Source organism: Coturnix japonica, chromosome 2 (assembly GCF_001577835.2).
Source record: "Coturnix japonica isolate 7356 chromosome 2, Coturnix japonica 2.1, whole genome shotgun sequence".
NCBI lineage: Eukaryota > Metazoa > Chordata > Aves > Galliformes > Phasianidae > Coturnix > Coturnix japonica.
In genome coordinates this window covers 36251815-36275407 of record NC_029517.1, presented here as the reverse complement: position 1 = coordinate 36275407, position 23593 = coordinate 36251815, and the positions used below count along the sequence as shown (strand labels likewise).

Genomic DNA, 23593 nt, shown 5'->3' with positions numbered 1-23593 from the left:
GGAGCAGGCAGTTCTGGCTGCAGTGTGTAGGTGAGGTGGGGGCGTGGGGCATTGGAAGAGCTGCTTTATAGTTGGGCAGGGGGCATAGCACAGCATGGTACAGGGCTCCCTATCAGCAGTTCAAGGCAAAATGTGTGCCCCTGTGGCTGGATGGCTCCTTCTGCCATAGCAACAGCACTCCTCCTCCTCAATCTCTTTCTTACCTAACTCAGAGCTCAAAGAAAGGACGATGAGTTCCTTCTAAGACCTTGCAGAAATTAGTGACTTCACAATGCTCAGGACGGGAGCATCTGAAGCCAGAAGTCTGTGTTTGTGACCCAAAACCATGTAGTGAGGCTGCAGGGCAGAGGATTAAGAGGGGACTCAGTGTCTGTAATCTCACTGTAACATCCAGGCATCTGACATATGCTGTCTCCCTCTGAAAGAAGATCTACTGGCTCCAACATCCTGGTTTACAGTCCAGTCCTGCTGTGCTACTCTTGCAGCAACGCCCCCTATGGAAAGGATCAGACTTTGCCTGATCTCTTGTTTTTTGACTCCAAGAATGCTGCAAGTGAAATGGAAACTTACGGGCCACTTACTTGCTCTCTAAAATTAGGCCAAAATGATAGCAGTGCAATAAGAGGTCAGTGCCCGAGGGCCTGAAAAGCCACACAATTTCTGAGAAACCTTGAGAATCATTCCTTCAGCAGTAAGATATTAAATAATTCAATAAATTTATGGAATTTTTCATGATAGTCATCTGACCCAACAAATTAAACATTCATTAAATGTAAACATGATATCACTGAATTCTCCTGCTTAACTACATTAATTTTTCTCTGGGGAAATTTTACATCTTGTGAGTGCAGCCCAGGCCCAGACAGGACACAAGGCTACAGCTCCCAGCACTGCCAGCCTCTTCCTTCTGCCCCTTCTCAGTCACTTCTACTTTCAAATGCAGCCAGTGACTGTAAATTGCTAATCAGAAATAAGTAATTCTCGTTATGTCCTTTTAATTCATCCAGCTTGCACATGGTTTGCCCTATTGCACCTCCAGACAAATAGAGAAATTGTACAAGGCTTTTACTCGGTTTAAATAAATTAAAAATAGAAGCAAGAACAGATGAAGTCCTAATACAATTCATACTAGAGCAAAAATGGTCAAAACAAAGGTATCATGTTGTTGGAAATTAAGTAAAACCAGCCATTTATTCGGCAGCTTACACCATATGTCAGTCTCTCAGAAAGAGCTGAAACTGCTTCTCCTATTTCAGATGATATAAATTAAATTTAGTGAATATTTGATGGATTAGAATCTTGAAATCTGATTTCAAGCACAAATGGGATTGTTCTCAGTAATACCACAGCATATATTAAACAATACATGTCAAAGATTCCAGAAATCTGTAGGCATTAAGACACAGGAGAAGCAAACTGCAGCTAGAGCAGTGACTCAGATTAATTATTCTACAGGAAACCCAGCAGCAGTCAGCACTACTCTGAGAATGGACATACCAAACTATGTCAGGGAAAGGAAAAGTTACCTCAAAGGCTACCAATTACTCTTTGTTAATACCTCTAACCTTCCCCTAGGTTTTTTTTTTGATGAGCTAATGACACAGGCTGCTGGGGGAAAAAGCGTTTCTGCTGTGAAGAGAGAACTGGGTAAAGTCAGAAATTGCATCGCATACAGATGTCAGAGAATCAAAAACCTTTTTAGATATTTAAACAGACTAACTTAGGCACTAACTTTGCTTTTCAGAATAAATTTTCTGCTGAGGCCCTAAGGATGCCTCTCACCAAGCGAGGAGATTACCAAACAGGAATGAGTGCTTTGCTTCCTCCAAATCCCAAACGACTCTGAGAAGCTAAAGTTTATTTACAACCACCACTTGTGCATCCTCAGCCATGAGTAGCAGATTTCCATTAACGCTGTGAAAAGGAGCATTTCATTTTCAGAGGCAAGCTACAGGCTGTGCTTAACTTTGAATACAGTCAGTGACCAAGCTAGATGCTTCAACGATTACGTTTCATAAGAACCACAATTATTATGAGAATGTCTCTGCTGTTTTCTTCATTTTCTGATTTTTCACATTCATGTATTTATGTCAGAGACTTCAACAAAACAGATTTATAAATACGGCCTCGCATTATTACCCTTGACTCTTTCATCTTCTAAAATAATCTAACAGCTAGTGTAAACCTGGACAAAACCAATATGATCTACACAGTTTATCTGCTCACAATAAAATTACACAGAGTAAAAATGACTTAAAGATTAGTTCATCTTTTCTTGTCTTTCATGTAAATTGAATTTTGCTACTTTGAGCCCTTTCTGCCAACACAGGGGGGAAAACAACTGCCTCTGATGGCCTAATGAGCACTTAGAGAGCTGCAGAGAGAGACATTCAATTCCATTTACATTCGGCAATTATTTAATGTCACCTATTAATATCCAACCACCATCTCCTACAGCTCTACCTTGCAATGTGGCTGAGTTTGCTAAATGCGCTAAGAAGGAATTTTCTCCTCATTTTCATCTTCCTTACACTCCCACTGTACTTGTGCCTTTACCGCAGGAACACAGCTCACGCTGAGCGGCTCCCTCGAGGCTTGCAGCCACTGTTAGCAACACCAGCAGATGCACTGCTCAGCTCCCACTGCTGTCCCTCTTTCTGTCTGCACATTACTGTGGTTCATTGCCTTTTCTTCCTGTATTCAGAGCCCTGCTGTTGCCTGGGTGGTTGAGTTCCTTGTTTGCCTTCACACACACCAAAAAAAAAAAAAAAAACAGGAAAAAAAAATTTCCAATAACATAATGTGATTTCATCAGATCTTTCCATCTAAGCAAACCTGGAAGACAGAAGAGCAATGTTGAGACTTGGAGAGCCAAGTCTCTCAATTCACATCATGCCATTGACATTCCAAAGATAATTTTCCGAGAAGTAGGTATTTGCCTAAGCTGATCTCATGGCTTAATTCCAGTGTTCATAGTTTGGATTCCTGCCCACCTAACATTTGAGTACTTTTTTCACTGAGAGGTACTGCTGTGCCTTGAACACATTACGGTGCATCCGTACAAAGAGAGGTGAATGTCATCAACAAATGTATATGCAAAGCTTCGTGCTGAGGACTCTGTGATGCTGCAGCTATGGATCTGCCTGGGTACCTAAATGTGGGTGTTACATAGAATGGCAGGCAGATCAATGCTGGGACAAACTTCCTTCAGACAAACTTGTGGATGGACTTCTTGGTATGAGGCAAATAACTCCCAAAAGACAGGAAAAAAAAGAAAAAAAAAAAAAAAAAGGAAAACAAAAAAAAACCCTGCTTTCTTCCTTGTGTCATTTCACTGCTGATGGCTGTCAGCATCTTTCAACTCTTCTCCCCTGTTATTTATTCTGAGTCAAGCCATTTGCTCTACGAAGACTGTGATAGCAGAACAAGTCCCAATACCTGAATCCCTGAGGATCAGGGCCCTGAGAGATGGCATTTATAAACTCACACTCAGGGATGAAAGATGCTGTGCAAGTGCAAAGATGTCAGCATCACTGACACAGGGAGAGCCCTGAGCGGGCTGGGGATCTGCTCATCAACAGCACAGACAGCTCATATCAGGGATGGCACATCACATCAGTAGGTTTGCCACCAGTTCAAATTAAAAACTTGGAAAAACCTTTATTTCTATTCTGTCAGTTCAGTACTAATTTTGTATTACGTTGTGTTCAAATTTGGATATGATAGCAAGACCCTACTTAATGTCCTGGGTGTCTTTGAAATTTAATTGCCAAATCCACCAAAATCTTCAAATGTCCAGCAACCTTTCACTGCATACAGTTCTATGAGTAAAAAAGGTAGTAAACAAATGTAAACAATTAAGCCTCTGTCTTGCCTGTGCACATTTTGTATATAACAGTTGCTTCTTCCATAATAATCCTAAATATTTTTTTTCTCTTCCCCATAATCCTAAAGGGTTAGCAACATGCTTAAAAGGTCAGCAGATCTGCTTTGAATGAATGAGAATCATAGCAAAAAACAGAAGGAAGAAATCGATTCTTACAGAGAACACCGCATAGCAAGAGATTTCTTTTATACTCAAGCACTTTTGCATGTATCCGCTACAGCAGTCTGGTATCTTATAGTGCAGAAAATCCAAAGCCACTTAGTTCCCTGATAGAGAATAAATTTGCCTAGTTTGAATTAAAGTCAAGCTCCTCAAAGGCTGCTGGCAAAACTTTCACTGGCTTCAGCGCAGGCAGGAATTCATCCTGTATGCTGTGTTCAAAAAGCCACAGGCTTACTCAGTGCTATTCATCTGAGAGCTCGTAAACTGATGTGGGCCAAAAGCTGTAAAATTCCTACAACTCTACTATGATCACGACCAGCACAGAAAATACATTAATTTTTACTTGGAATATGAAAGCTGCAGAGCAAGGCCTGTTGCAGACAGGCTTCAAACTTCAAATTATGAGAGATCAGCAAACATTTATGAAGTATTAGCAGCATCTTCTTTTAGCTCTAAATAACTATTGTAATGCTGTCCCCTTGCAATCATACCAAGTTTAGTTAAATAATTTAGTTCAATAATAAGGTGCTGAACTTGGGCTGGGACAACCCTAGGTACATATACAGACAGGGAGATGAACTCCTTGAGAGCAGCCCTGCAGAAGACAAAAAACTGGACATGAGCCAGCAGTGCATGCTTGCAGCTCACCAGGCCAACGGTATCCTGGGCTGCACCAAAAGAGGGGGGACAGCAGGACAAGGGAAGTGATTGTCCCCATCTACTCTACCCTTGTGAGGTCTCAATTGGTGTAATGCACCCAGGTATGGGGCCCCCAGTACAAGACCCACTGTTGGAGCAGGCCCAGAGGAGGGCCATGAAGATGATCAGAGGGCTGGAAGACCTCTCCTATGATATAAGGTTAAGTGAGTTGGGATTGTTTAGCCTGGGGAAGAGAAGGTTCTGGGGCAACCTCACAGAGATTCTCCAATACTTGGAAAGAACTTACAAGCAGGAGAGGGACTGACTTTTTATGCAGTCTGATAATAATAGGACAATGGGCAATAGATTTAAACTGAAAGAGAGAAGGTTTAGGTTAGATGTTAGGAAGAAATTCTTCACTCATACAGTGGTGAGGCACAGATGCAGGCTGCGCAGAGAGGCCATGGATACCCCATTCCTGGAGGTGTTCAAGGATAGGCTTGATGGAGCCCTAGGCAGACTGATCTAGTGGCTGGAAACCCTGCCCATGGCAGGAAGGTTGGAACATGATATTAGAGGTTCCCTCCAACTTAAGTCAAATATTCTATGATGATGATAATTTTAATGCATTCTGCCTGGATGGAAATTAATTTAGATACACAGACATGGAAATAAAATTTAAAATCCACCCCCACCACTTACATATTTAGTTTCCCATTCACATGCAATGTACCTCTTGGTATCTTAAATGATACTGAGAAGAGCAATTGTTGGAATTCATTATCAGAGACCTGACTTTCTTCCCTTGTATTAAACACCTTGTCTGGACTCAAAGTGATTGATACTGAGATGCAGTTGATATCAAGCAACTCTTTTCCACGCTCCAGCTCCCTCCACAAGCTTATCAGCTGGTCATTTTGACCATGTCTGGTTCTCATTCTTTTCCCTCTTTCTCTTTAATCTCTGCTCATCCACGTTTCTTCTACACACATCTCCATAATACTGTTTACTAGTCACTATCATTCCCTGTCTTCCAATTCACTGTGCATCACAGATGACACAACAGATGATATCTTACAGGGTAGTAAGCCGAAAGCCACTTCATTCTCTGATATAACAAATTTGTAGGTGTTTAACTTCAGAATTAATAAACCCCAGGTAGAAGAACTGATAATAAAAGAATTGTTGTTTAGATGTCTGAATAATTACAGCATCAGGGCCCTCATCAGGCCCTGGCAATGCTGCAGTCAAGATCTCAGAAAGCCTTCCAGGTGCCCTGTCGTATAAATCTCCCTACTGCTAGTTATTGTAAAAAGCTCTGTGTGAGAAACACTTTCCAAAATCTCTCCAAAACTTCCACATATCTCCTTGGAAGTGGATGGGAGAAAGGCTGAAGAGAGACCACAGAAGATTTCTGAATCTCCAGCTTTGACAAAGCGGGTAAGCAGACTGTCAAGAGTTAATTCTGAAACAATGAAAACATGAAGATCATAAAGAGCACATGAAACAGTCAAACCAAAGAAGTAAAAATGCTGAAGAACTCATTTGAATAGTGCAAAGGGCTCTGTAACATCAGCACAGAGCCCTTTCTTTCTGAACTAAGTAATTCTCAGCAGTTGGAAGACAACAATACTTCCATGAACATAGGAAAATCTGAGATGCCATTTGAAAGGAAAAGCTTTCGAGAGAGGTCAGCACTACAAAGCTTCTGTAATTGTTTCTCTGGGGGAATTTTGCTCCTTTTGCTTCTAGTCCCAGACAAAACAAGGAAGGAAAGTTCTCAATGATTGAAATTTGTTTTTTAAATAAATGTCCTACTGTCTTGTGAGAACTGATCTTTTGTAAGGAACGGCATCCCTCCCTCATACTGGGAGAAAAAAGGGGAGGTTTTAGATCTTTACTAATAATATGAATCTATGAAATTCTGATGAGAGCTACTCTTCCTCACAAAATTGCTACACAAAGACATCATTTTGTGTTGCTGATATCTGACCAAAAGAAAAGAGGCTGAGCAATGGGCCTTCATGTGAGGAAAAATAACGCAATGCTTAGATTGTGCCAAAAGTGTGGCAGCCTCTGTGGGGCTGAAAAGGAGGAAAAGCAAACAATAAGCCTTCAGTTTCCCACTGCACAGCTCTGCTCTGAGGCTGACCACCCCAGACCCACTCCAAGTGCTGCCTTTACAGCCAAGCATTTTGCCTTTGGCAGGGCCAAAGTAGTTCTGCCTTCCATTGACTGGGGCTGAATGAATAATAATACATAAATGTATGACAATGATAGTAAGAGAAGAAAAGTACCACACTAGTAAATCACAGCTCACCCTTCTTACTTTGAGTCACTAGGTTTTGCAACAAAAATCAAACAGACAGGGTTTTGGCCCAAGCATCCCACCTTGACATTGGTTACATTGTGGGATGCTCCCACAGGTGTTCAGAAGGCTTTGTAGATGGTTTGCCTGATATTCCACTTCCAAAAGTCACAGCTGGAGTGTACTTATAACAACTTAAAGCCACAGTGCTTTAATTCTTGCAGATTAAAGTTAAAAAACAAAACAAAACAAAACAAAAACAACCTTCTTTTTAAATATGTATTTTTTTAATTAAAAAGGAAACTAATAGGAATTAAAATTACTTTTTAAATTAACCCATTTACCTCTTAACTAAACAATTACCTGGAGACAAAAACTTTTGGAACACAAATAAAAATGAATATTAAACTCTTGGTATGAAAATACCTCCGGAGGTTTTCAGTTTTGTCTTTAGAGTCCTCTTGGGAAAACTGCTTTAAACACAGGTGCAGATAGCAGTAGGCTTAGATACAGAACTGTTTTTTTCAATGGTTCAGTGCTGGATTAAGGGCTAGTAATTCCACTATAATGCCATAACAGTAAAGATAGCCTGGATGGGCCTTGAAAGCACACATATGCACCTTATAAATCTTGCACGAGATTAGATATAGTTCTCTAGGGCATTAAGAATCTGACAAAACTCCCATAGCTATAGCGAACAGAGCTAAGAAATAGAACTAAAACTTGCAGCTTTGGACACCTTTCCCTCCCACAAGAGGCTAAAATATCTGAGAGAGAGATTCAGAATAGACCGTTAGGCCAAGACTTTCAAAAGATGCACTGTGTGGTTGGGTTTTTATACGTTTCCCATACATAGAAGTGAGGTACAAATCAGTTTTTAAAATCTCCCTGCAAGCCCATTTGCATCATTAGATATCTAAGAAAATTTGAAATCCTGGCCAATAGTATTCCATAACTTAATCAGCCAACTCATCACTTTGAAAGCCAGAGCAATTAAATCCATGTATTAGAACTGTGTCCCATTAGATCTCCTCCACCATCACATCTTCTTAAATGAGATCTGCAGGAAAAAGACATCTGCTGGAAGAACAGGGCTGTAAATTACTCTTCGAATGCTGATGGCATTTGGAAGAAAAAAAAAAAAAAAATTACTAAAACCATTTAAATTTCTACACCTAGAGAGGTGTATTTTTTAATTAGATGGGGAGAGCTGACAGGGCTTGGAAGAAAAATATTTGCATGTGCCGTGCCTGCAAATACAGCTCTCTCTCTTCAGTTTTAAGAAAGCTATTATTTGGATGCGACTGAGTGCTAACTCTATTTCTGGTGCAGTTTAACACATTCCACTAATGTGTTCCAAGAGACAGCTCCCTCAGAAGAGCCAGCATTGAAGCGAGCAATGACAAAACTCGCCTGTGGAAGCACGCCTCGCAGCATAGTGGGGAAAGACAAGGTGTTTGTATGCGCTGCTCTACTGAGTATGTTTGCAGATAGCACCCAGCACTCTAGAGCAGTTAAATATCTCTGAGATGAGCACTCTGCTAGCACTTTCCATATTAAATCAATGTATCTTGAAGGACGCTGTGCTAATGATGGCAGCAAAAGAGAAGTCTCACTCTTCGCCTCAGCAGACTTTGGAAATAAATCCGTGGCACAAGAAACATTTGTACCTGATCCAATTAAGTTGTTACTGAATGAGTTTGACAGATTGATAACACTTCCTTTGATAAAGTAATAAAAAATTTCAAACAGAAATCAAGATGCCTCCTTTCAGTTTTACACAAAGATCCAGGGAGATCCAGTACATTCAATTCAGTATTCCAGATGTGTTCAATTAAAGACACGTCAGTAATAAATATTTGTACTGTAATTTAACAAGTGCTGTGTAACAACACCTACTATCAGTGCAACCTGTAGCCAGCACACATGCACAGTTATGAGCCTGCATGTATAAATGGAGGTGGGACCCTGGTGGAGATGCAGAAATATCTTCAAGAGTTCTCCCACTCAACCAGCAGTACAGTGTTGACAGTCACTCACTGGCCTTCAAAGGTAAGGAGACAAATTTTGAGCATTAGATAAGCAATATAGATGGTAGAGGAAAAATCAGGGTCAAGGAGACAGTCTGAGTGAGTGTTATGCAAACTGGCTTTAGCAAACCCATTTGGAACATCATCTGAAAGGAGGCAAGGGAAACTACTTGCTCCCAGTACCCAGTTTATAGATGCACTGCAGCAATGCTCTTGTGATGAGCTAGAAAGAGCAAAGCAAAACCCAGTGGTACCATTTTATGTACTTCCTAACATCAAACCTTTCCTTTCATTTTTTATCTACTTATTTTTTTTAAAAAAATCTGACATTCAGCAACCTCATGGGGTCTGGCAGGTTAGTAAATAGAAAAGGTACCACAATACCAACCCACAATACCCTGGCCTGAATTCAACTTTCTTACACCCTGGGAGCTACAAGAGCAGCATGGGCGATACTGTCCTGTGATAAAAGGGTGATTGGGTCAGATCAGTCATCGTCTGCCTATAGGATCCACATCTAATTTTTCATCACATTTACAGCACTTAGATCTTAATAGGAAATGCTTCATTTCTTTTGAGCATTGATGTATTCAGCATAGCCTCCAGGGTCAATGAGGCTTCCATCTTTCTTTCTCCCACGTCATGGGAAAATTAAGCTTTTTTTGTGGACAGATGAGGGAGCTTTCAGAAAGGAAGGGAAATAGCAGGGAGAAGGTGCAATTTCTCAGCCTGAACTTTGCCCCATCTTCAGAATGTTTGCTGAAGTGGTATGGCATGAGCTTTGGGTGCTGGTTCCAAGGGAGCTGATAGAAAGTTAATGTGAATAGCATTTCTTCCAACATAGTGTTCATAGTGTAACACTGTGTGATATTGTTACTACATCTCAAATTGTATAAAATCCAGTATTTGCATAGTACAGTTCACCCAGGGTGCTAATCACTGGTATTAATAATTATGTTCTTATTTAAATGTTTAACTTATTTCAACAATTCACATTAGGAGAATAAAGACTATGTCTAAGGAAAATAATATTTACTTCTCCCCTCAAATCTCTTCACTTATTATTATTCATCAAAGACCAACAGAGATGCATTTTTACATCACTGCATTTTTACTGAGGCCTGTGCACTTGTCAAGTTCTGAACTCAACTATTTAATGTCTCAAAGATTTGAGTTCCTTAAACTGACATCCAGACTTCTTATACAGTGTTTTTGACTGGACCAAATTATTTTGCCTCATAAAAACAACATGACAGCTTTACAAGTCACATATTTTGCACATTTAAAACAATGCAATATTAGATAGCCAAGAGAAAACTTATGGAACAAAAAACATACGTTTATAAAGCAGAATTGCATAGGCAGATATATTTAGCAAAGTCATTTTCTATGCCCTATAAATATTGAATATCTAAGTATTTAGATCTTCATTCATTCACCTTTGTACATTGTAGCTGCCAACTGATTTTCTCAATGTGACAACTTTAAGAATGTTCATTATTTGCATTTTAATATAAACACAATCTTCATTCTTGATTCAGAATGGGTTAAAATACTGTTACTGTTGAGCAACACAAGAAAAGAAGTGTGCTTATATGTGGTAGAAGCAGACTGAAATGAATGGATGGAAAAAAAGTTAATTACAGATGTAGAAGACTTAGAAACATCTGTGAGAAAACCATTTGTTAAGAAGTGCAAAGCATGATGGGAAGAAAAAATGATAATAAATGGAGTAATGGTCAAAAAGCGTATTATGACACAGGGAGAAAAGACTTTTAAGTCATTTTAAAAGAATGAAAAAAGATATATAAATATCAAAGGAAACTATAGGCAAGGGACGGCCCGAAGTAGAGGTTGCAGATGTCAAAATGGAGAACATAGAATGCAGAGGAAGAGCGCTGTTAAAAGGTCAGTGTTTTCATCTATTGCATAAGTTTGATTTTACCACATATTTCCCATATTTGCAGCATTTTCTGTGGTATGTGCTTACTTTTTTAGGTTTGTCTGCTGTAGTGATTTCTTTTACTTCAATATTTGTCTTTAAACATTTTGAATCAATGATTAATGTCCTGTTAGGTAGAACTCTAGTAAAAACAACCCCCTGCACAGAACAAAAAGAAAATTCAAGAAAAGTAACCTTTCTAAATAGTTCCAACTTTGTTTCTGGATATGGATATAAGATTCCTCCTCCACAGAGCTGGCCTACTGGGGTTACTGGGTTAAGTAACAGCTGCCTGGAACAAACATCTTTATATATATGTGCAGCATCTCTTAGGACACTGAAAGCTTAAGTGTTGACATACCAAAGGTATACATGTGACCAGTGTTCATCAAAGACTTTGGTTTTGACTTTGCCAAGTCCTGACATCAATGGCCAGACAATATATATTCTTTGAAACCCTCACACCTCTTGTCATCTTAAAAAGACTACAGACCGTAAGCTCTTTGGAGGCAGAAGCCATTTCTCAGCATTGCCTGCTCACACTACACCTATTTGGAGACATGCAGACACCACATAAAACCAACTGCTGATCTTTAACGAGAAGAGAAGGTGAACACTTTCCCACAGAGCAATGCTATTTGTAGTGCTGGCATTTATGGTCTGACAGCAGCATTTAGCAAGTCTGACAAAAACTGAGTGAATAAACAAGGCTTGAGAGTTTGCTGTCTGGTTAAAGAGAAATGTTGTACTTCCAACCCGAAGTATTTCTACTTGAAAACAGATTGAAAGGCTATAACCGTGACATGGATTAGTCAAGACTGTGACCACAGATTATTAATATGAAAAAGTGAAGAGAAACAAACAAGTTAAAAAATAGGTAAAAGTGGAAGGTCCTATATAGTACATCAAGATTCAAAAAGAAAACTGCAAAATCATTTCCAAAGTTCAAAGTCCACAGTTTTTTCCTTGTACAGAAAGGCAGACTGATAATTCACTTACATCAGTTAAGGTCTTTTTAGTCTTTACTCTTTCCATAAAGCCCATCTTGTCACTGGGAAATTCGCTAGACAGTAGCAGGCCCTCTTGTTTAGAATGATGAAGACAAACCTCAACTTCTGCAAAGCACTGCTCATTCAGCAGATATTAATTTGAACACTGAAATCAAAGCGTTGACAAACAGTGGAGAAACGTAAGACCTGCGTTATACAGCAGTGAAAGAACCCTCAGATTTGTGCATACCTATGCATGGTTGCCACTTTGTGAAGTTTTTAAAATGAATGCTCTGAATCTCAATATCTCTTTTGTTAATCATAATTTAAATAACCTATTAAAAATGCAACCCAAAGACAAGGAATCCTTTCACTGCTCTTATATCTCACGTTTAAAGCAGTTGTGTTATTTTTCCTACTCACCAAGACTGGTTCTACTGGCTTCTTTCTGCAGATTGAAGTAATTTTACTGATAACAACATCTTAATATATATAAAGCAAAACACTTGTATCTACTTAATCTACATAGGGAACATGCAAAACAAAAAAATATTATTGCATCTCTAAATGCAATAATAAACCTTGTTTCTTTCAAAAAGCTGGCTTTATGCTCTTTTGAAGTCTATCACATAAGTAAATTGTATACATTGGTAGCATATCCAAGATTAGGAACATAACTGTACTTTTTTTTAAAGAATAACAATGAAGGAGTTCATGAAGAACTTCAGAAGAGTTTCTATAATATTTATAAAGCTTGCAGATTAATATCGACCAGGAAAAAGGTGAACTAGAAAGAGACTGTCGGTCCAGAATATGAAATAATGTTTACAGGACCACATTTGCATATTAAATATACTGCTGTTTGTTATAAAAACGTGAATATTTTGTGCACATTAAAATTTATTAACATGGTATCGTAAGATCTCAGAATATAACATTAATACCTTCATTTCTTAGAGGAGTAACCTGTTGCTTCCACTAAGCTAAGATTAAAAAGGAATGAGTGTCTTTGCAAAGCAGAGACAAAGCATATACTTTGTTTTCCATCTTAGCAAATGCATTTTTGAAGATCAGTTCTGATCTGGTATTCATTTGCAAGTGAAATGCCAAACTTGGCATGATTTTAGCTTGATTCATCTTGCTGGGTCGTTTCTTCCTATTTTCCTCCTGGTTAACTGCTATTTAGTGAGTAGTGTTTCAAAGGAGATATTGGTATCCTAATTTACAAAATTACTATGGTTTTTAATTGCAGCCGTTTGCCCTTTTGAAAAGTCCAAATTCCTGATGCAAGCTCCTGCATTTCTGACCTCCACTGCCTCCCTATCAAACTGGAATGGAAAACAACCAGCTCTTCCATTTAAATCAGTTACTGCAGTCTGCTCAGAGTTGCACAGGTAACGAGAAAGCTGGAAAAACGCAAGACCAATCTGCATGGGCTGCTGCAGAAACTGCCTTCACTCAGTTTACTCTCTCTAATCCAAACAAGGTGAGAAAGATGAAAGGTATTCAGACAAAGCAGAAATCAAATTGAGCTGCAACATCTGGATGCAAAGCGTTCCTTTTACGTTGCTGTTGGAGGGAGATACGGAGAGTTTCTGGACTGAGCCGAGACCCAATTTATAGCCTGCTCAATAGGAAGACCACCAATCTTGTAGATTTTACTAATCAAGCCTTTTCTAGAGATAGGACAAATCCCATTCCTGCCTTTCCAAGCAGCCTGGCAGGCAAATCAGATGTGCATTTTCCTTTTTATTCTTTTCTTTGCTCTCCCTTCCCTTCCCCTTATTTTTCAAATTGAAATTTATTTCTGCTTTATGTGAAAGTATCTTGCGCAGTGATTCTGTCTAGATGCAAACCACTGCAGTGCCTCAAGGACCTTACCAAGTCACAAGGTGCTCAGTGACATCTAAACTTTCAGGGAGTTCAGACCCTCTCCTGTCACAGGGAGAGCTGAGAATGAAGCACAGAAACATCTTCTGACAGCCCTGAAGAATCCTCTTTCAAACATCAAGTTGGGGAATGTACACACTTAGAATATATCTTTCTTCTTCCAGTGAAATAAGAGCAACATACATCTTGCACACTTACGAGAACAGTGGGCCGGACTGCAGAAATAAATAAATACACAACAGTACAAGGTCTGCTGCCCTTGCAAAAAAAATGATGAAACATTCAGGGATCAGCATTTTTTGCCCCAACTACTTACAATCCAAACTAGATATTTCAAGCTGGCAAGTTATACCTCTGAGGACAGAGTTATGAAATAATTTCTCCCCCGGCTTGACAATAAAGTGTGTGGGGGAGAACTGACAGGCAGGATAAATGTGCCTGTCACACAGCTAGCAAATAGTAGAATCAAGCCTTAAGCAGTGTTAAATAAAAAACAACGAAAACAAAAAACCCAAACCTCTGAACTTTCGCCACAGAATAAATGAATTTCTCTGAGTAATTCTCCCCCAGCCTATCTTCTATACAATAGATACGTTATGTTGTTTGGCACCTGGCCTGGCCTGATGTCAGCTTGACAATCTTTAGCTAAACATCAGTTTTTTGTTTTATTTTATTGCCTTGTGCCATTGTAGTCTACCTGATCGTGGTCATTAGGGAGAAGAAACAAAGAATGAAGAAAGGGCAATTTGTGACAGCATTATCAAGAACAGAGGATGATATCTCTTTTCCTCCATCTTGGGACAGACAGCATTAAAGAAATATCTTTTGTAGTTAATGATGAACTACAGACGGTAAACTGAGAAATTATCAATGGAACACTATCTCAAAGAGGGAAAACAATTCTGAACAGAAACACTTCATCATAATTAAAGAAACAATCTGACAACAAACAAAATCAGTGACATGATGCTCTTCTTGCTTCTACCATGGGCTATGCTGGCTAAAAGCTCATCCCTAAAAGCTCTGCATGTGCAGTACCTAATGCATTGGAAATGTGATTAACTGACTGAGAAAGGCCTAGAATTACTCTCATTCTGACTAGATTACCGGGTAATTAGATTGGTGGCACTCTTCCCTTACTGGGCTGTCAGATTAAATCCCGCTGTTTTTCTGCAGATAACTGTCATGTTCCACAATAACAAACAGGGACTGACACCAAATGCTTTTCATGTTCAAAGGATGTAAATGCCTTTTCTACCTCTACTCGACCAAAAAGAAAAATGCCCAGTGCACTTTTTGTTTCATTGAAAATGTCATTAAATTTGATTAGAACATACCTAGTTGATAAATCTGGTCAGAAACATTTAATTTGACTTGATAAATGAGAACCACAAGGCTTTGAATACTCATCTGGCCTGATCAATGGAAGGGTGCAATTGAATTACACTTTAAAGGGGGAAAGAAAAAACATTTCAAAGTTTTGCCTGCACAGACACAAGTTCCTATTTTTTTTGGAGCCTGGTCAGTCCAAGAAAGGAGATGGCGAGTATTCTTGGATCTCTCACATTAGCTTGAAGTGGGAAATGAAGACTTTCCATATTTCTGAAATCTCACTATATGTCGTTAAAATGATAACAGGCAGACTTACAGTATCATGTTCCTCCAGTCCCTACTTCAAGAGGATAATAGTGCCTGTGTTACCTGATCAGACAGGTGTCAGTTCTCAAAATGCACAAATAATGATACTACTGTCAATTACTGTCATATGTGGGTATTGTGAGTTTGAATAACATAAACAAAAAGATAGAGAAGGACTAAATTGCCAACAGTTGAATTATCTGTCCACATAAAACCAAACCTGGACATCTTTGATACTGTGAGACCTTCAGATGTCAAGCTTTTGATTTTTGCTACTCCTTTTTCTGTTTAAATAAAAGTTGAGATTTTCACACAGAGGCTTTGCAACAGAAGCGTCTCAATAACAAGATCTGTACTCAAATTGCAAGGCTGGCAACGGTTGCTTTCTTAATTTGCTTTAGTGCAAACAAAAACCTAGATTTCTTGCAGCACTTCTAATTCTAAAACAATGAACACCAATATAAATGAAGATCAATATCCCAACTTCATTTGGCAAATCCACATACTTCAGCAAGCCCTTCTCCTGAGCAAATTTGTAAACCTAAGATAAAATGAGTAAAACACCAGTTGTCTGCTTAAGAAGATCAATATGGTTGGCTTCTCTTCCCAAAGAGACCACTAGGATGGGAAAACTCATCTGAAAGAAGGCAATAGGCACAAACAAAATCTGAACCTAAATCTCTATTCAGCTGCAAACAGTGGTGAGGCTCCCACTGCCCTGAGCAGCTCAGTCCCAAGAAAAAAGCAAGTTTTACTACTGCAGTGATTTTTATTTATTCTTCATTCCAAGAAGGCTGCTAGTATGGAATAGGGCACAAAAGTTAACTTGGATACCCCACTATTTTTTCTCCTTGCTTTCTGCAACACTGCCATACATGGATTCTTTATATGGCTGGTTAATAAGAGGAAAGGGTTTTGTGTGTCTGTTCTCACTGATAAACTCATGTAACGTGATGAAAAACATATCTTTTGAAGTGTGCACAAGGAAAGAGATTGAAGCCAAAGAAAAGGTAAAACATATCTGGTAATGCATGTCAGGATATCAAGAACATTTGAAGCTACAAGAATGTACCTGGATTTCTTCTACCTTCTCATGATTTCTGTTTTTTCTCTTTTAATTTATTGCTAACCAGAGAAGTAGTTTACACTTGCATGAGATTATTCTCCTATGAAATGGCAAAGGGATGGAGTTATAAACAACAATGGCAATGAAGAAAAGACCACCTAAGCACCTAAAACTATAAATGTACAAATCGCTACTCAGCAGGGTGGGATTGGAATCAACACAGAAAGAAGTTTGGAGTTGTCTTTTAATAACCTATTCTTCATCTGGGGAGAGAGGAGAAAAAAATATTTTTTGTCTACTTGACAGAAACAAAATGGCATTTGTTTAAGGGCACTCAGGGAATTGGAATGTCAGAAAATGACCTGTGAGAAATGAATTAATATAAAGTTAATGAAGACATAAGTATAAATACATTACTCACCTGTCTGTGTTGTTTATCAGATGGATAGATACATGGGCACACAGTCCTGAACTCACAAAATCTTGTCTAGAATCTGAAATATTCTGCTCCTCCCTGATTGCACTTTGAGGCCACTCTGATAACCCCCATCTGAAGGAAAGCTTTAGTGGTAGAAGCAGCAAGAGGATCCCATGGTCACAGAATCACAGAATTGTAGGGGTTGGAAGGGACCTCTAGAGATCATCGAGTCCAACCCCCCTGCCAAAGCAGGCTTTCATTCTGACTTGCAAGCACACGTGCTGCTCCCAGCCTCCTCTATGCGGACACCTGTCTGAGTTGAGCTAACGGAAACCACCAGCACCTTCCACAGGGTCTAATGACTGTCAGATGGCAATATATTTTGACTAGCATCAAGTGGGGTTATGACTGAAGCCAGCACAGAAGAAATAAGAGGATTATAACCCTGCTCATATGTGTGCTGGGGAGTGAGAGCCCTTCAGTTTGAAGGGCTATCATCCAGTCCTTTCACAAAAACTAAATGCACTAAAACAATAATGTGAATAGTATCCACCACACTTCACCTACTTTGGTTGGCCTTATGTGAACAAAAGGTTATTCATGGCATTACATTATAAGAACCCCTAAAACCACATTAGCAGCAGTGAAGCACATCCAGGGGCAATAATAAACTCCAGCATAAATTAGAAACACCTACATTTTGCACATTCACCTGCATTCGTTCCATTTACTGATAACCCAAAATGACCAATTTGTTAAAGTTTAAATAACTTCAAGAGGAAAAATAATAATAAATAATTTTTGTATCTAGAGCAATAAATCCTGTGTTTGTCATACAGTTGATTAATTCCCTTGATCATTAAGGAACAACTAATTAAAACAGCGCTTCATACACCTCTGCAGAAAATTGCAAGCTAAGGTAGGCTCACGTTTCCTTGCATGTGAGTGTGTGGTCCCAGCTGTGAGAAAGTACACAACTTGGAAGAACTGCTCACTCTTGAAATGTTTCCAGCCTGAGCACTCACCACAAAACATCACTGCTAAGTCTGTATTCTTTCTGTATGGCATAGTAAAAGTTCCGTTTAAACACAACATGAATGTTTTCCCTCTCTCTTTACTCCACTGAGAAAAACCACTATGTACTGTAAACTCAAATCAAGTCAAGTTTGCTTTCCTCTACAAAGATTTCTATTTCAACATCACAACCACTACTAAGTTCCAAGGAAGCTGACAGTTCTCCAGTTATTAAGTTAAAAGACAGCCAACTTTCAGCTGGAGTCATTGCAAATTAATTGTGCCTTACAAGGCCACATGAGGTCATTTCCTGAGCTGATGGTAATATATAGCCCTTTCTGTAATATAAGAACAAATGATCATAGCGAGGTTGTCCTGAGGTGAAAAAAATGAGGGCTGGGCTCAGGGGCGGTGGTGCAGGGCAGCCTGCCTGAGCAGCCTCCACCCAAAACCTGGATCTGCATCTTGGTGTACCATTAATTTTGACATATGTGCATGTGACAATACCACTGTAGGCATGATGTGACTGCATTTCTCCTACAGCCTCATCTTTTCTCTCATTCCAAATTTTGTCTCCTGTACTGGAATGAGGCACCTGCCAGCTGCAGGACAGAGCTGGCAGCCTGCGATCAGAGCAACTCCAGCTCAGCGGGTTTGCTCTTACAAGCTTTCTCTCTGCCATGTCCTCAACTATGAGGGACATTTATTTATTAATGGACATACAGGAAGAAATGGAGTTGGCAGGAATACACTGCACAAACAAGCATCAAGCTCCTGACGTTTTCATTTCTTTGCTGAGTAGTTTGCCACAGTCATTTGAAAACATTAGTTAACAAAGAGCCTAAAAACTGAGGATTTTCCCTTCTAGTGGCTTCATTTCTTGGAATGCAGTGACTTAAGAGGCAAAATGTTTCCCCAAGCTGTAAGTAAAACCCTGTGCAAATCTGACACTGCCTGTAGCATGTGCAACTTCCTTAATCTGCACAGGGGCAACACTGATAATGCTCACATCCAGGACCGGCCCCTTGAATGGAATGAGCACCCCATAGCTTCTCTCACCTGCATCTCCATCTATTTACAGCAAGGGTCGCTCTTTTCTCTTGTCTTGTACAAGACACCTAGAGGAGTCGTGAGCCCAATCTATTCCCACCCTAACACAAATATCAGAGACTCTATGGTATCCACGTTAAGGTCAAGATCATGTGACACAAGATGGTGCAGAGCTTGTTTTCTGAAAGCAGGAGCAAAACACACAGGAATTTTATCATTAACTTAAGCAAAGTCAGAACTTAACCCAGAAGGTTCACAGCTCTCACTGAAATCTTAATAGCAAGAGGTCAATGCTAGGTGTCTGACACCTGCTTCTCATTATGGGAACACATATTCCCTTTGTTGCAGCTATGCTTTTTACGTACTGAATGCTCTAGGTCTGCGCTCTACACTGTTTAAGTGAATTTTGGTGAAGAAGGCCCACATTAATTCTCATTATAAACAATTATGACCATTATCACTGACTTAGCATTAGAAAAGTGAAAGAACAGAAGCAACAAAGCAAACAACCAAAGCAAAGCATAGCAAAACAAAACAAAAAACCCTCAAAGGCCAGACTCCCTGAACTCCAAATTAGTTCTGCATTAATTGAAACAAAATGAGTTTAACCGTAGTTTGGTTTTTTTTGCACACTCCCAGAAAATCAAAGCAACAGGTGTGGCTTATGGTGGGAATAAACTATTTTTTGTTTTGAACAAAAGAAGGAAGTCTGATAGCCTGGAGACACCTCCATGGATTAAACACTACATATTACAGCAAAGTGCTAATAAGAAAACATATAGAGAGGTACAGATCATTGTATTACCACCGAGCAAGTGATGAAAATGTAGGTCTGTACGAATATCTTGTGAATTATTCTGCATTTGCCCAAACCGGAAAAGAGCATTAAAGCACAGGCCATGATCTGACAGTCCCAGGAGGACTCAGGGTTCCTCCAGAAGGATGCAGGAGATCTGGGTTCAAGGCCCTACATCCCTGATACCTAGCAGGCTGGAGCTTTAATCTCTCTCACTGCCCCAACCATTATTCAAGTATTCATACAAGCTGGAAAAGTTATTGGTGAGAAGCTTCTTTCAAGAGAGCCTATAATTTGATGAGAGGCAATCATCTGGCATGTAAGAGACCCTCCTTAGGGCCCTTGCTTCAAATTATAGACTGACATAGGACTGAACCCAAGTCACCAAATCCTAAATGAGATCTTTAAGCTCTGAATTATTAACAACTCCAAAGAAAAAAAGGCTCTTTCATTATTAAAATTCACTTTGGAAGCTATATTACTATTATTATTATTATTTTGTCTCAGTACACTTCAGAAACGCTTTTATTAAATCCCAAAACAAACACACAAAAAGCCCCCCCCACACACACACACATTTTCACCACCTTATGATCTACTGTGCTAAGTGGCAAAGCAAAGTGAGGTCAAGTGGACCCTTCATCGCAGATCTCAATGGACCTGCACAGCAATAAGGGATGTAAAAAACAAAACAAAACAAAACAAAACAAAAAAGTGTTTTTAAAGTCCAGCAGGAAGAAGGGAGAAATACTGAAAACTGATAAACAACCTACATAAACTGATTAATTGATTCAGCATTCAGAAAATTGTACTTGGAATGACTTGAGTAGAGAGCTGAAGTATTGGAATGTTTAGGGTCTTTAATAACATCATCTCTTTGTGTAAAATAAATTCAACTAATATACTTCAATGAAGAATACAGCAGTAATCAGGTGATAGATTAATACATAATTAGAATCAGGATAAAGATAATTTGTTCACACATCGGAAAATAAATCAAGTTGGCTGTGTATCTTCTGCTGTGCTGAAGTCAGAGACAATTGCTAATACATCGGTGTGCATAATTTATCATAACATCATATCTTCCCTTTCTGAAAGTAGCCACTCATTGCCTTTTGAAAACATTTAGTCATTTCCATTGCTTTAGAATCCTAATATTCTGGCTATGATGGAAAACGCATTACAGCTACCACACAAATCCTTTGCAATCACACTCATTTTTTCTGAAAATGGAAAGAAAAAACAGCGATATAACCAAGTGAACTTAGGGGCCCAAAGCCCCAAGGGAGCCGTGCAATGCAGACAATTAGTTTCTGCTTACTGGCAATGTTATGCAGGCAAACACATGGTAATCAAACAAAACAAAACAAAAAATCCCCATATAAACAAGGGGAATGGATAGGAACTCTGAAATGGGCAAACCACAATGCATAGCAAGAAAATAAAACATACAAGTTTTTGAGATCATCAGAGTTTGGCTGTGTTTCAACTCTGTAAGGTCTCTCCATACGCTTCTACATATTGACACGAGTCCTTGCATTGTTTTGAGAACAATGCAAAACAAAGCAAGTATATTTGGAATAGCATCTTTCATTATTTATTTCCTTACAAACCACAAACTCCTATGTAAATGCATTTGCTGCAATTGGGAGAAAAACAAAAGCAAAACAACAAACCCTTTATATTGCAGTCTGAGTCATTTCCTATTTTCTTCCATTACCAAATAATAATTTAACATAGTAATCAAATATACACTCATTAAAGTTTCTTAGCAGACTAAAGCTTTGAGTCATTGTTCTGGCAAAATTTACCTCTCAGTAGTCTTAGAAGTGCTCTGTGAGCTATCTTACACAGGTAACAAATATAGCACATGAAGATAAATACATCTTTTATGTTTCAGTACACAGAAAATCCTACCATGAGCTTCAGAAGAGCTTTAGACTCATTAGGCTGCATTCATTTTGCAGTCCTCCTTTAGATGGGGGTCCCATCAGAAAGCCCTGATATTTAGCAGAACTCTGGGCTGCAGCCTGGGGGCAACAGTGGCCATAAAGACTCTGGGGAATGATCCTGTGAACAGCACTCATAACATGGGCAATGACAAAACTGCCTGAAGTTCACAGTAAATGATTCAAATGTGCCTCCTGCCTGCCTAAGTGAAGGTGAGCTCAAACCAAGATTCAAAGCAGTACATCAGAGAGAGCAGCCAGCTTTGGATGGGGCTGGATAAGTTCTTGAGGACAGGTTTGCAAAAGCAAATGCTGAAGTACATCAACAGAGAAAGAGGAAAACAGTTGGCAGGTCTAGGTAGAGGCAGGAGAGGGGCAGGACACAACTTTTTGGTGCTTTTCAAGATGGAGTGTGACAGAGATCACAGCAAACCTGAAGGCATTTGGCCTTCTCCTGAAGCCTGAAGGAGAAGGAATGTCCACACACTTATCATGTGGATCTGTGGTCTCTTCAGTGCTCTGGTTCCTATGAAAATAACACTTTGTTTTAAGCAAGTTTTTGGTCATTTCTGATGGTCACTATCCATGGTGCTCTCAGAAGGCAGAGCAGCAGGTTCTGAGTCTGAGCTGGGGTGCTGAGATAAGCTCCTGACCTGCTTGGGTGTCAGAAACCAAGCACAGAAACACTGCTTAGCCCTGTCCCAAGGCAGGCATTAACCAGGGGTCTGGAGGATGAAAGGACACCAGGAAAACAAGGAAGTGGCACATGTCCGCCTGTGGCACAGACTACTAAAAATCCTGATTTTAAAATTGGAAGGCAGAGAATAAATCCTTTTGTCTTAAATATCTACCTAAGGTTAGGATAGGACCCATCCATCTACCCATATATCTCAGCAGTCTTAGAGTGAGAAGGACAAGTGCAATCCAGCCCAGGAAACTGAAGCTAGCCAGCATGCCAGGCCCCAGAGTCCAGGCTGCAGGTTTATGCTGGCAGGGAAGAGATGAATTCAGACCTAAAAAGCCCTCACAAACAGAGCAAGGAAGCCAGGCAGCCCCAGCTCCACACACCCTTCCCCTGAAGCATGCTTGTAGGACTGCTGCCGAAGAATCCTCCTCCAGCTTGCAGCAAAAGCAAAAGGGAAAAAAAAGAAATAATAATAGGAAAACAAACAGAACAGGCCAGACGGTCTGGCACAACTCTTTTTTTCCATATGGTTCCAGGAAATGATTTTGAAGCCATAATATACTGCCACAATGCAGCACGGCTGTCCTACAGGCAGCTTCACCGTGGAGGTAAAGAAGTTGCTGTGCTGGCACACTGGCAGTCACAGCAGCACCAGGGCACAACATGGGGACACACTCCCACCATCAACTCCATCAGTGTTGACTGACTCCCATTGTTCCTTGCCAGCCAACTCGCTTGGCAAAAAGAGGCACAGGAAGCCTCCCCCTGAGCCACTACTACAACTAAATCAGATATCAGTGCTGCGGGAGATTGCGATCTTGCACTGTTGATTTATTTCAGGTTTCTCGCTGCAGGGTTAACACGTCTAGCAGGCTGAAAACGCACGCGCACACAGACACTGTCACGTACAGCAAGACCGGCGGCACTGTGGAACTTTGGGAGCTCTCAGGATTTTTTCAAGCGTCTGGGACAAGTTATTTCTACACTCAGGCAGGAATAGAGCAATGGGCACCTCTTCTCCTCTCCTTCGGCTCCTCGCCAAACTTCTATTTCCCAAACCATAATCAAAATTTGTTCAAGCAGGTATTTTAATGTCTGGGACTGAAGGAGATTGGAGAGAAAGAAACAAGC

At 39.8% G+C, this 23593-nt stretch overlaps 1 protein-coding gene and 1 long non-coding RNA gene across 10 annotated transcripts in view; both read right to left on the bottom strand.

The window, feature by feature from the left end:
- RBMS3 (RNA binding motif single stranded interacting protein 3) overlaps nt 1-23593 on the bottom strand; it is a 689820-nt gene that overhangs the window by 198458 nt on the left and 467769 nt on the right. The window lies entirely within an intron of this gene.
- LOC107309274 overlaps nt 2400-23593 on the bottom strand; it is a 30080-nt gene continuing 8886 nt past the window's right edge. Inside the window, exon 2 of the long non-coding RNA XR_001553145.1 lies at nt 2400-2743. This is a non-coding gene — a long non-coding RNA (uncharacterized LOC107309274). The remainder of the gene's footprint in view (nt 2744-23593) is intronic.